The 13,505-nt window shown below is 32.6% G+C and overlaps 1 pseudogene; it reads left to right on the top strand.

Annotated features, from left to right (window-relative positions):
- The first annotated feature begins 3,274 nt into the window (after nucleotides 1–3,274).
- LOC110802234 (uncharacterized) lies at nucleotides 3,275–4,849 on the top strand (annotated as a pseudogene).
- The last annotated feature ends 8,656 nt before the right edge of the window (nucleotides 4,850–13,505 follow it).

Raw genomic sequence — 13,505 nt, forward strand, 5'->3', positions numbered from 1 at the left:
GACCGTCCACGTAGGATAGTCCAGTCACATAATCAAATATAAATTTTATTTTGAAACGAAAAAATAATGAGATAAAATTGGATTCATACTAAGATAATCAAGAGGATAAAACATTTAGAAATGATAGAATTACAATCCACTATAAACAACGTAAAAGAAAATCACACATAAAATATAGAACCATTTTTTAAAATATAATTATTCGTGAGTTTTGGGGTAATAATGTTTTGTATTAATTAATTTTAGGTTAATTGTCTCTTTAACAAACAAGAATTAGAAGTTTATTATATCTCTTGAAAGTGAACATTTATATAAATCTTAAGGTAACCAAGTGAAAACGAATTTCAAACCTAGAAAATTAACCAAACTTGAAACTTTAAGATAATGTTATAGACTTGTAGCCCTCAAAAAATTTGATAATCCAAAAAAAAAAGACCCGTCAAAATATGCGGCAAACTAAGAAAAAAATAATACTTGAAAGACGAAAAAGCTAGGTATAACCGAGATTCTAAATCTCGAAAGTGTGCTAATTGCTTAGTTCAGTAAATCTTTATATAAACATATTCTTAATTAATATGTTAGGATGAAAAGATAAGATTAAACGAATATGTAAAAGATATAATATGATAAATATCTTTTTTATTTTTTGCTAAAAATAAAATCATATATAAATTAAGTTGATGGACTGAGAAAAGTATGAAGAATCAAATAATAAAACATACTCCCTCCGTCCCAGATTAGTTGTTACACTTTCCTTTTTCGTCCGTCCCAGATTAGTTGTTACACTTCTAAATTAGGAATGACCCCACATTTATTATATTGTCTCTCTCTTCCCACTAAATTTTTTTTTTATCCCCACACTTTCTCTCATTCAATTAAAAAAATACCCCACTAACTCCAATCACATCTACTTTTTCAATAAAATAACAATTGATAACCACACTACTATTTATCGCATTAAACTGTGTGCCCATGAAAGTGTAACAACTATTCTGGGACGGAGGGAGTAACATAGATTAACCCTTATCCTGTACTATTTGAATTTGATATTTTATAAATACAAACCTTATAATATTGGGCTTCAAATCAGCCAATAAAAAAATTGGACTGCAATCTAATATATATATATATATATATATATATATATATATATATATATATATATATATATATATATATATATATATATATATATATATATATATATATATATATATATATATATATATATATAGATTTGCACTCAAATGAGAAGGGAGCTTAAAATGAGAAGAATGAGAAGCAATCTTATGCGTTCAATGTAATTAGATCTGACAGCTCTAATCTCTGATTTTCGCGTTTTAGTAATGGCAAGATCGTAATATTGGAAAGAAATATGAACAAATAAATTCCGCTCTCCCGATTTCCAGAAATGTGCTCCATTTTCTCTCTCCTCGTGCTTCACTTTCAGGAGCTCCTCCATTTTCGCTCTCCATCTCCTTCGTGATTCTCTCTCCTCCATTTTCACTCTCCCTTCGTGATTCTCTCTCGCCACCGCCACAGTCACCGTGTCCTCACCTGCTGCAACCACACCGCCGCCACCATCTCTACGCTGCCATCATCTATGCTTCGTCTCCTTTATTGCAATTGGTGAGTGATTCTTTGCTAATTTATGAAATTGTAGGGTTATATTTTGAGTTTTATTACAATTTTGTTGAGATTTAATGTTTACTTCATGATTTATTGGTTAAATTGTTCTTTCTTTCTCTAATTGTTAATTTAGGTCGAATTTTGGTGTAATTAAGTAGTGTTGTGATTGATTTTTGCAGTATGTCGAATTTTGGTGCAATTAACTCAAATTGGATAGTAAATTAAAAGTTTTTTTATGTGTTTATGACTATGAAGATTTATGATTTCTTATTCAGTTCAATTTTATTGGTCACAGTTCATGGGATTGCAGAATAATTCGAGAAAGGAAGGACCTGAGCAGGAGACCAATTCCTCAGAGAATTTAAGCTGGAAGTATTTTGCAGCAGGTAATATTTGATTGGGATTCTTTCTTCTTATTAGCTTATATATATACACATGGATCCTTTGAGTGGTTCTTAGACACTTCACACAGTTGCTTAATTTTACAAGGAGATTTTGTTTGACATTTTTGTTACTGGAATCTTTTGTTTGAAATTTTACAAGATGAATGCATCGGTTACTAGAATCTTTGGATTGACAGATCAGATGAATGTATTAGTTACTAGAATCTTTTTCAGTGCTACACTGTTAGTATTGTTAGTTTGTTATTGATAGACTACACTGTCATGGTTCCTACTATACTTATCGTTGATGAAATCAGTAAGAAATTATAAACTTGAGAACTACTTTTTACAGTTGCTCAGAAAGGGTTTTAGCTATAATACTCTTTTACATGACAAGCAGAGATTCCGTCATACCCTCCACCATTAGATTAATCCACACAGGCAGAAAATTTTAGATTATGTAGATTTTTTCTTAGACAAAATGTGTAGCAACATTTTTCTCTTTTAACCAAAAGACGAAGCTGTCAAGCTGAACAACATTTTTTGTGATGCCTTAAAAATACGACTTGCTAGCCAAATAATCACATGTTTTAGTAGAACAGAAACATGTAAGAGTAACTCAAATAATCCTGATAATGATACTTACTGATATATGTAGTTTTTCAACGTTAGGACAACTTCGAATTATGGCAACAACACAGGACAGTTCCTTCCAGGAGTGAAGAGCTGTTAGCCACAAATTCGTGACATGTGTAAAGGTGGTCACAGGAAGAATTGTTGATACACCACCTGCAACCAACATCTTTGATCCACAATGCAGATCGAATCAAGATTGAATGTTTTCATTAAAGTTGAAATAAAACATATACAAATGGAAACGAGCAAGAAAGGATATCTGAACTGACCTTGATAAAGTACCTTGTAAAACAAAGATATTCAAGTTTACAAGGAGTTGCAAGAAATTGGATCAACTCTTGTGTCCTTGTCTTATTAGGATTCTGAACCAGTTTGGCTAAAAAGATTGAAACTGACAGGAGACTTTCAGAACCATTGAGACAGAGAGACTGAAACGTTCTAGAGATGGCCGGACAAGTACTTGAGCTTAGGTGCATTGATAACTAGACATGGTAATTAATGGTACAATAGTTGCAACAGGAGAATCTAGTGAGTGGGATCCAAAATTTTCCTGTAGATGCATGGACTGATGAGTGATAACCACACCCTTTCATGTCATCGCAGAAGGGCATGAAAGATTGGCAGCCATGATCTCAGGTATACCTTGCTACTGTTTTTGTCAACTTGGACCAGCATTGACTTCTGGCCTTGTTGGTTCTTATGTTGTTGTTGCTGTAAGTTTTCGAATTATTTTGATTTACTTTTTTTGGTTTTTGTTTTACTTTTGTTGATTCTATTTAAAAACACTAGCCTACTATCTCAATAGGTAGAGCATTGTGCAAATGCACAAAAGATGTGGGTTCGAATCCCACGTAGGTTAATCTTTACTTTTTGCTCATTTTTAAAATTTTAAAGTTCGGATTTGTTAAAATTGAAAACTTTTGCTCATCGTGTCTGAATGAGCAAATAAATTTGCTCATTTTTTTATAGTTTACCCAAATGAGCAAATATTTTTGCTCATTTTTAAAATTTTAAAATTTGTGTTTGTTAATGTTCAAAACTTTTGCTCATTGTGTCTAAATGAGCAAATATTTTAAAATTTCAGATTACTTAACATTCAAAAAATTTGCTCATTTTTTTTTAATTTACACAAATGAGCAAATACTTTTGAATGTTTTCAATGGGTTGAAGATGGATATGGTGTCTTTTTCCATGGAACTTCAGGCTTCAAATTCACTAGAAGAGCAGCTTATGGGAGCTCGGATCCTTCGAAGCTTTGCATGGAATAAGCGGTTTTCTGATGACACTACAGAAAATAGGAATCACTTCCTCAGCAGTTGAAAGATTAGTAGAGATGTTGAACTGGAAGGACTATGAAGAAGAGGATATCAGACAGTCGGCAGCAGAAATCTTGTCAAAACTAGCAGGAAAAACAAAATTCCATTCGAGTTGCAGGAATTCCTGGTGCTTTGGAATCGATTTCATCCCTTCTTTATGTTAGCAAGACCTCAAATTCAGCACTCGATGAAGCTGGTGAGAAATGTATTATTGCTGATCATGAGCATTATGGTTTCTGGACATTCAATCATCTAGGATTACTACTTCTCAAGAAGCTTGCTCGAGACCATGGCAAGTGCGGGAAAATAGGGAATACAAGAGGTCTCTTACCGAAAATCATAGACTTCACATGTGATGAAGGGAGGTTATTGAAGGATGATCATGTCGCAACATCTCAAATTCAAACAATAAAGAGGTCCCTGCAAGTTATAAAAATGCTAGCGAGTACAACAGGTAGCACAGGGAAACAGCTTCGTAAAGAAATTTCAGAGATTGTTTTCACATTCAACAACATTAGAGACATACTAAGGCATGGAGAGAAGTATCTTGATCTGCAAAACCTCGGGATTGAAATACTAACAAGTTTAGCAATGGAAGATGACGCGATAGAAAGGATCGGAGGCACATGACGAATTCTTAAGGAGTTGCTCAATATATTCTTCAAAGATGGGATGCCTATAGCTCAGGTACATGTTAGAACTGCAGCTGGTGAAGCATTATTCATGCTCGCATTGGAGAGCAAGCAAAACTGTAACTGTATCTTGAAACTAGGCGCGCTACAGAAGCTTGTCAAAGCACTAGAAATTCCACTTGTTCGTCTAAATGCAGCAAGGATTTTAAGAAATCTATCCACCGATAGTCTGGACGATTCTTCCTGGAGTTAAGGGGAGTTACTGCAGCAGGGAATTGAAATAGGGCATGACAGAATTCAGATGCGGTATTACACCAAGGGCATTCATCTACATGGAGCATATGGCGCACTTTCAGTAGCACGCAAACAGCAAGTGAAGCAGTACAAGTTCTCCAGAGAAAGTGATCGAAGCAATACAAGTTCTCCAGAGGAAGTTAACCCAACAACCTGTTATTTGCTAGCTTAACTTGACAGTTTCTTATACAACAGGTATACCAATATACCATACCATAACTCACAAGGTGGCAAACATGCTAATTCAATATGGAAGAACTAAAGAAACAGAGGAAGTACTCTACAAAGCATTCAGGTATACCAATATTTTCTCATTTAGAAACAATGAGCAAAATTTTAAAATCCGAACTTTAATATTTGCTCATTTAGACTCAATGAGCAAAAATTTTAAATGGAAACTGTAATATTTGCTCATTTAGACACAATGAGCAAAAGTTTAAAGTTCGGATTTTAATATTTGCTCAATTATACACAATGAGCAAAAAATTTAACATCCGAACTATAATATTTGCTCATTTAGACTCAATGAGCAAAATTTTCAAATCGAAACTATAATATTTGCTCATTTAGATATAATGAACAAAAGTTTTAAATCCGAACTTTAATATTTGCTCATTTAATCGAAACTATAATATTTGCTCATTTAAAAACATCGAGTAAATGTTTAAAATCCGAACTTTAATATTTACTCATGTAGACACAATGAGCAAAAAATTTTAAATCCGAACTTTAATATTTGCTCATTTCGAAACAATGAGCAAAATTTTAAAATTCGAACTTTAATATTTGCTCATTTAGACCCAATGAGCAAAAAATTTAAATGGAAACTATAATGTTTGCTCATTTAGACACAATGAGCAAAAGTTTAAAGTTCGGATTTTAATATTTGCTCATTTATACACAATGAGCAAAATTTTAACATCCGAACATTAATATTTGCTCATTTAGACTCAATGAACAAAAATTTCAAATTGAAACTATAATATTTGCTCATTTAGACACAATGAGCAAAAGTTTAAAGTTTGAATTTTAATATTTGCTCATTTAGACACAATGAGCAAAATTTTAACATTCGAACTTTAATATTTGCTCATTTAGACTCAATGAGCAAAAATTTCAAATAGAAACTATAATATTTGCTCATTTAGATATAATGAACAAAAGTTTAAAATCCGAATTTTAATATTTTCTCATTTAGACCCAATGAGAAAATGTTTAAAATCCGAACTTTAATATTTACTCATTTAAAAACAATGAGCTAGCAAAAATTTAAAATTGAAATTATAATATTTGCTTATTTAGACACAATGAGCAAAAGTTTAAAGTTCGTATTTTAATATTTGCTCATTTAGATAAAATGAGCAAAAACTTTTAAATCCGAACTTTAATATTTGCTCATTTAGACAGAATGAGCAAAACTATTTTTGCTCATTTTATATAGTTCACACAAATGAGCAAATATTTTTGCTCATTTTTAAAATTTTAAAATTCGTGTTTGTTAATATTCAAAACTTTTGCTCATTGTGTCTAAATGAGCAAATATTTTAAAATCTCCGATTACTTAACATTCAAAAATTTGCTCATTTTTTTAAAAAAATTAGACAAGTGAGCAAATACTTTTTCTCATTTTTAATAAGTTTACACAAATGAGCAAATATTTTTGCCCATTTTTAAAATTTTAAAGTTCGGGTTTGTTAATATTCAAAACTTTGGTTCATTGTGTCTAAATGAGCAAATATTTTAAAATCTCATATTACTTATTATTCAAAAAATTTGTTCATGTTTTATATTTTACATAAATGAGCAAATATTTTTGCTCATTTTTTATCGTTTACACAAATGAGCAAATATTTTTGCTCATTTTTTATCGTTTACATAAATGAGCAAATTTTTTTGCTCATTTCTTATACTTTACACAAATGAGCAAATATTTTTGCTCATTTTTTATCGTTTACACAAATGAGCAAATATTTTTGCTCATTTCTTATAGTTTACACAAATGAGCAAATTATTTTGCTCATTTCTTATACTTTACACAAATGAGCAAATATTTTTGCTTATTTTTATCGATTACACAAATGAGCAAATATTTTTGCTCATTTCTTATAGTTTACACAAATGAGCAAATTTTTTTTGCTCATTTATAAAATTTTAAAGTTCGGGTTTGTTAATATTCAAAACTTTTGCTCATCGTGCCTAAATGAGCAAATATTTTAAAATCTCAGATTACTTAACATTCCAAAAATTTGCTCATTTTTTATCGTTTACACAAATGAGCAAATATTTTTGCTCATTTTTTATCGTTTACACAAATGAGCAAATATTTTTGCTCATTTCTTGTACTTTACACAAATGAGCAAATATTTTTGATTGATACTTCTACAGGTTGCTTTATGCATTCACAATATTGTATATCAAGGAAGATTTGCCTTGGAAGATTATCGCATCTTAATCTGCCTGAGGAATTGAAACTAGCTTTTGATTTCGTTGATGGGTAATGTAAGTTAGTATCTTATTAATATTGCATTCCATGGATTAATTAAGTAGTAGTTCAAGAATTAATATAATGTCAAAGGATTTTTATCAGGTATGATAAACCTGTAAAGGGTAGGAAAATTAACTGGATGAAGGCGGGTATTCTGGAATCAGACCGTGTTGTAATTGTTAGCCCCTTTTATGCACAAAAGCTTATGTCGGGTATTGAGAGAGGAGTTGAACTCAACAAAGAAGCTCAGAGAACTGGAATCACTGGCATAGTGAACAACGTGGAGGTAGGATAGTCCGGTAGGAGAACTAATATCATAAACAAAAGACAAGAGTTGCCTATGTAGGATTCGAACCTACATCATTGTGCAATGGCACAAAGCTCTACCAATTGAGCTAATAGGCATTACTTCATGTTGGTACCAACACAATACGAACTTTTGATGTTTTGTCTAAACATAATTTTTTTCAGAAACGCTTAGAAGTAGCAGCAACCAGAAAATCAAATCAAGATTCCAAGGTTATTATATACATACCCTGACACTTATGCTTGGTTTGTTGAAAAAATTGTCTAATACTACAGTTACACACTTTAACTCCATTTTAAGTACTCCGAACTCCAAAGAGACACGAGGATATCAGCAATACAAACCATCAGATCAATCTCAATTTGGTTGTACTAGAAATGACCACTTTCAAATACTTCTCTGGTAAAGAACACTTCCCGAGATCCAGACCTTGAGTAGCTCAGAGATGCAGCAACAACATGAAGGTTAGTTACATGGCCTTTGGTGATAAATAAAATATTGAAAACAATACAGGACATGAATAGGGAAGAGAAAAACATCTCTTATTTAGTTCTTTTGTACAAATTCACTGACTTCACCTATCTACACCTCACGCTTTCAACAAAAAGATATTACCTCACACGCAAACTCATCTAGAAACTCGGCTAACAGCAAACTCTGTATTTCTTGTACTATAAAATCTGTATCTTCTTCTAAGTCTAACCATCCAATCTCCTTTATATACAGTTTATCAAATATTCAAATGAGTCCCTCTTGAATTCCTGTTGCTGGTTCACCAGCAACGACCATAATTCTTCCTCGATGCCCTCCTGACATTTTTGCCTTTAACTTAATCTTTTTGTTACAGATTGTTTCCATGTATTTAAGCCAACTGAAGGTTTGAAAATGTCCAGAAGCCCTGAGTTTAAGCAGTTAATTAAGAGTTGTCTATCTGACTTCTCCCATGGCATATGCTTGCCGTACTTCTCTAGCGTGTCAAACACTGAAGGTTCCAAGACATAACCCTGCAAACACCATGTTTTGCTTTCCATCTCAAAGTCCCTCATATGAAGACTTCATTCCACCACCACATCAACTACATATGAAAAATCCCAGCTTTCTTTGATTAAAGTTTGATAAATTTCCATTATTTGTGGATTGTTCTGATACAAACCAACTGAACCTTCATTATGAACACATATTTTCAGCAGCTCAGCATAACATTATCACATACAACAGCACTATAATTGACTCCAGAGATAAACACCAGATGTTCTATACAAGCACTGAAATCTCTCCCCTTCATCCTATAATACGCCAATGCTAAAAAAACAGAAGCCCCAACACAATAATATTTATTTTCTTCTATCCATTGCTAAAAAAAATTAAGGGTGAACTAAATCGATTTGTGATATGACTGATGTCCAGAAACTTGCACATGAGCAAATCAAACCCCCAACAAAAAATATGAGCAAATCAAACGTAAAAAAGGTGTTAATAATTGACATAATTTCGCAGTAAGAATTTACTAATCAATTCAATATATTTCGAAATCAAAATTTACTAATCAAGTCAATTTCGCAATCAATTTGTAATTTCGAAAACAACAGCAAAATAATCAGAAAAATCGAAAAAAAGCTACAGACTAATTGAATGAAGAGAGAAAAATTAAAGCAACAAAAACTAAGAAAAACAAAAAATAAAAAACGTACCCTGGAGAATTGAAAGAAGATCGCAAAGAAGCTAAAGAGATATGCAAGGAGAATCAAGTAAGTTGAAGAAAATGAAGAACAACTATCGAGTAATTGAACGAAAAGAGAGAAATTAAAGTAGCAAAAACTGAAAAATATCAAAAAAATCAAATACGTACCTGAAGAAGACGAGGATCACCAAAAACCTCGAGATTTGCAAGGAGAATTTCCAAATTTGAAGAACACGAAGAAACACAGGAGAGGTTTTAAGAGAGGAGAGAGAAAACTGAAAGATGGGAGAGAAAGAATTCCGAAAAATCACGTTGTGAGGGAAGGTCATTCAACGCGGCGAAATTACTAATTTGCCATTAATGTTTCATTTAGTCAGACAGATCGCGCGCCGTTGGATTTTTTTTGTTTGGACGGTATAGATCGCTTCTCATTCTTCTCATTTTAGTGATCTTCTCATTGGAGGGGGACCATATATATATATATATATATATATATATATATATATATATATATATATATATATATATATATATATATATATATATATATATATATATATATATATATATATATATAAAGGGGAGTTTTTTCAAGAGTATTGAGGGCGTCCACATAGGATTGTCCAGTCACAAAATCATATTAATATATTTTAAATTAATTAAAAAATATATAAGATAACCCATATGTTTAATTGAAAGATAAACTTATTATCTAATGATAAGATAAGATACATATTTATCATTTTAAAAGAATAAAAATCTGACGGCTATCATATAGGAAAAATAAAAAGATATACTATTCTTTATATATAAAGTTAAAGTAAATTTAATCTAAACAGAAAAGATAAAACCAAGGTGAATTTAATCTAAATAAAAAAGATTAAAAAAAAAAGTTTCAATTATATTGTCCTATGAAAACTCATTAGGAAAACTTACTTACTAGGTAAAACTTACGATCCTTTTATTTTTTTTGTTATCGTTTGTTCTACTTTGCTTGATTCTTCTGATTTGTTGTTCTAATTTTGTGTTAATTAAATTGTTAATTATGATTGTTGTTGCTTAATTTTCAAGCATTGCGATTAATTTTAATTTTGTTTTTGTGATCTGGTAGAACAAAATTAGGTTGTTAGAATTTAAGCTTTTGTTTGTTTTTTAACTAGATATGTTTTTGTATTTTTCAAATGTTGAACGAGCGTTCTTTTTTCCCACATCTTTTCAGGAACTTTTGATTAATTTTCGGTGATTAAGTACAATTGATATGATATGTGCTAAACTCCTAATACATACTCTTTAGTTTCTACATTCATTCCCCTTATATTTACCCTTTAAAAAAAGCTCTCTCCTCTCTCTACAAAACTCTCAACCAAAACCCTAGATCTAGGTATTTTTCGGCGGCCTGAGTTCACCGCTCAACTCGGGTCGCCGGCCAACACCTCCTTTCGTCTAATAATAGTAGTTGAGTTGTAGATCGTCGTCGGTGGTGAAGGTGAAAGAGGAGCCAAGCGTTCGCTTATTCCTCCTCTTGGTTCGTCATCCTTCTCGCCGGATTCTTGTTCGGGTAACCGGAGTTATAAAGAAAAGCAATTGATTTTGGGTTTGGAGGTTATCTAATCGGGTCAGAGATTCAACCTAGCCGCCGCCTCTTCCATCCCTATCTTGCGCCGCCGTCTCTTTTGTCGGTGAGGTAATTTTTGCTAGGGTTAGGTTTTGTTGTTGGAATTGGAATCATTTGTTTTGGGTTGTTTTTGTTTGTAGGTTTTGGGTAGTACCCTTTGTGGTTTGTTGGTTTTTTTTTCCCATTCCTTCTAATCGACGTCGTCTTGTTTTGTGTCGGACCACCCCGATCTTGACGGTAAAGGTAGTCACCGCCGTCTTGTAGTGTCGACTTACCCCGACCTTGACGATAAAGGTAAAGGTTAGTTTAGGATTTCAGGTTGTTGGGATTAAATTGCCATTTGTGTGTGCCCGTTCTCCTTCGTTTTGCTTTGCTGTAGTCTCTAGGTTAGTTTATCAAGATGTTTAGTGTTAATGATGCGTTTTTGGGTATTATGTGTTGGTTTTTTCTTGTTTTTTTTTTCTAAGAATAGCCTGTTAAAGATTGTTGGTTCAGAATGTCTTCTGTGTTTTTTGGTGTTGTATGGGTACTTCTTTTGGAGTTATTCAGATTGTAGGTGGTTTAACCCCTTTGTCAATCAAATGAGGGGTTTGTTGGAAGGTATGGGGAGTTATTGTGTGGTAAAGTCAGTCTCTCCATCTCTGATGTTGATGTTAGAAGAATGGAAGTTATCTGTTTTGAGTTGGCTTGGGGGTAATAGTGTTAGTTGTTTGGGTATTGAAGGAGTAATGATTAATAGGAAGGTTCAGTGTCCTTGGGGTTGGGTTGTCAGTTGGTTGTGGAGGATAACTTGTGTTATTTCTCCTTTTAGGTTAGCGTTGAGGGTGTCTCTTAGCGCTTTCAAAAATATTTATTTGAGCGCTGCTCCCCATTTGATGGGGGTTCATAGCATGCTATACAAGTTGTGTTTAGACGCTTGTGTGGAATACACAAGGTCTATTAATCTAGCCTGTCACATTGGTTCTCTTCCTCTCCTTGTTCCCCCAGTTTTGCAGGTGCTTTCAGAATACTTCTAATGGTAAAGGACCTAACATCAGCACCATCTACTATAAAGGAAACATAGCTGCAAATTGCCTTTGCAAGATAACGTCGTGTAAGTGGCGTGAGCAAGGCATTTCCAACAATAACGGGCTGAATCAAGAAAAGCACAAAGCCCTTGCGTTATTTATTAATACTGTTTGTAGTTTAGAATTTGTAATGGTCTATAAGATCTTAGTGTTATTAGTATGTAGTGTAGGTTTGTAAGACTTTTATATTTGTAAGTTTGAGCCATGTCAAAAAAAAAAAAGAGGGTACAATTGATATCATCTAACGAATACAAGTTTGTAATATCATACATGTATCATTTATTTGTTATATGATATCCTCCATTCAACTATTGATATCCTATATTCGAATTACGATATCGTATGGTTATATATTTACATGATGTCCTATGTTAGTTTAAATGATATCTTCATTCCAATACATGATGTCCTCTTTTACAGGGTTATATACGGCATAGAGAGTATGTTCAACCCTCCCCTGCTTTCCTCCTCCATCAAGGGTCACTGTCAATTTTGTTTCTCCAGGAATTTGTATATTGATGATGCATGCTTTGTTGATCTTACTTTTAATCATTTCATGAAGTTATAATGGAGTGGAACAAGCCTTTAACGCCGCAATCGAGCCGTCCGCAATGTCTAACCATACAAATAATAAATACAAGTTCAAATATATTCGACCTTACTAGCATACCACAATGACTACGACGTCAATGTTGACAAAGAGAGCCAAAAAAACATCAAGATATTGCATATTAGCATGAGTTAGAGGTTAATTTCAAATTTGTACGTTACTCAGATTTCCTCAAGCAATCTGACTAACCAGGCAATGTATTTGGTCAAACTTTGACTTCACTGGGGAATGAAGAGTGTTGAGAAATTTAGAGAGGCTATACATATTATTTATAAGAATATTATGGTTACAATTGAACCAATATTTCGATGAGGAGTATGATCAGTGGTTCGGTTCCTTGCAGTTACAACAAACATGATTATGACTTACATTCTTATTTTTTTAAGCATGATTATGACTTACGTTCTTAATTTTGTAGCATTAGCTTTTTTGATCCTAGGATTGAACTATGGAGTCCTGTTAGGCGGTGTGACTGTGATTAGCGTATTGGTATTTAGATACAAGTCTGTTAGCTGTGTGACTGTGAATCTGTAATTAAACATGACTCTTTATTAATCACAAAATATTAATACCAAATCGTGCACGGGCTTTAAACTAGTAATATATATAAACCATAAAAAATAAATTAAATTAACCCGTGCATCGCACGGGCTTCAAACTAGTCACTATTATAACTATCCCTTAAAGTTGAAAAAAAATCATAAAAAAATGAATTTAAGATGCACGGGCTTTAAATCCAGTCATATAATGAAATCTAATATACATATATAAAGGAGGCATATTTGCTGGACTATTAGAGCGCCACCTAGGATTACTAATGGTTTCGGCCAATGAAAAATAAGATTTCTAA

This window comes from Spinacia oleracea, chromosome 2, assembly GCF_020520425.1.
Source record: "Spinacia oleracea cultivar Varoflay chromosome 2, BTI_SOV_V1, whole genome shotgun sequence".
Taxonomy (NCBI): domain Eukaryota; kingdom Viridiplantae; phylum Streptophyta; class Magnoliopsida; order Caryophyllales; family Amaranthaceae; genus Spinacia; species Spinacia oleracea.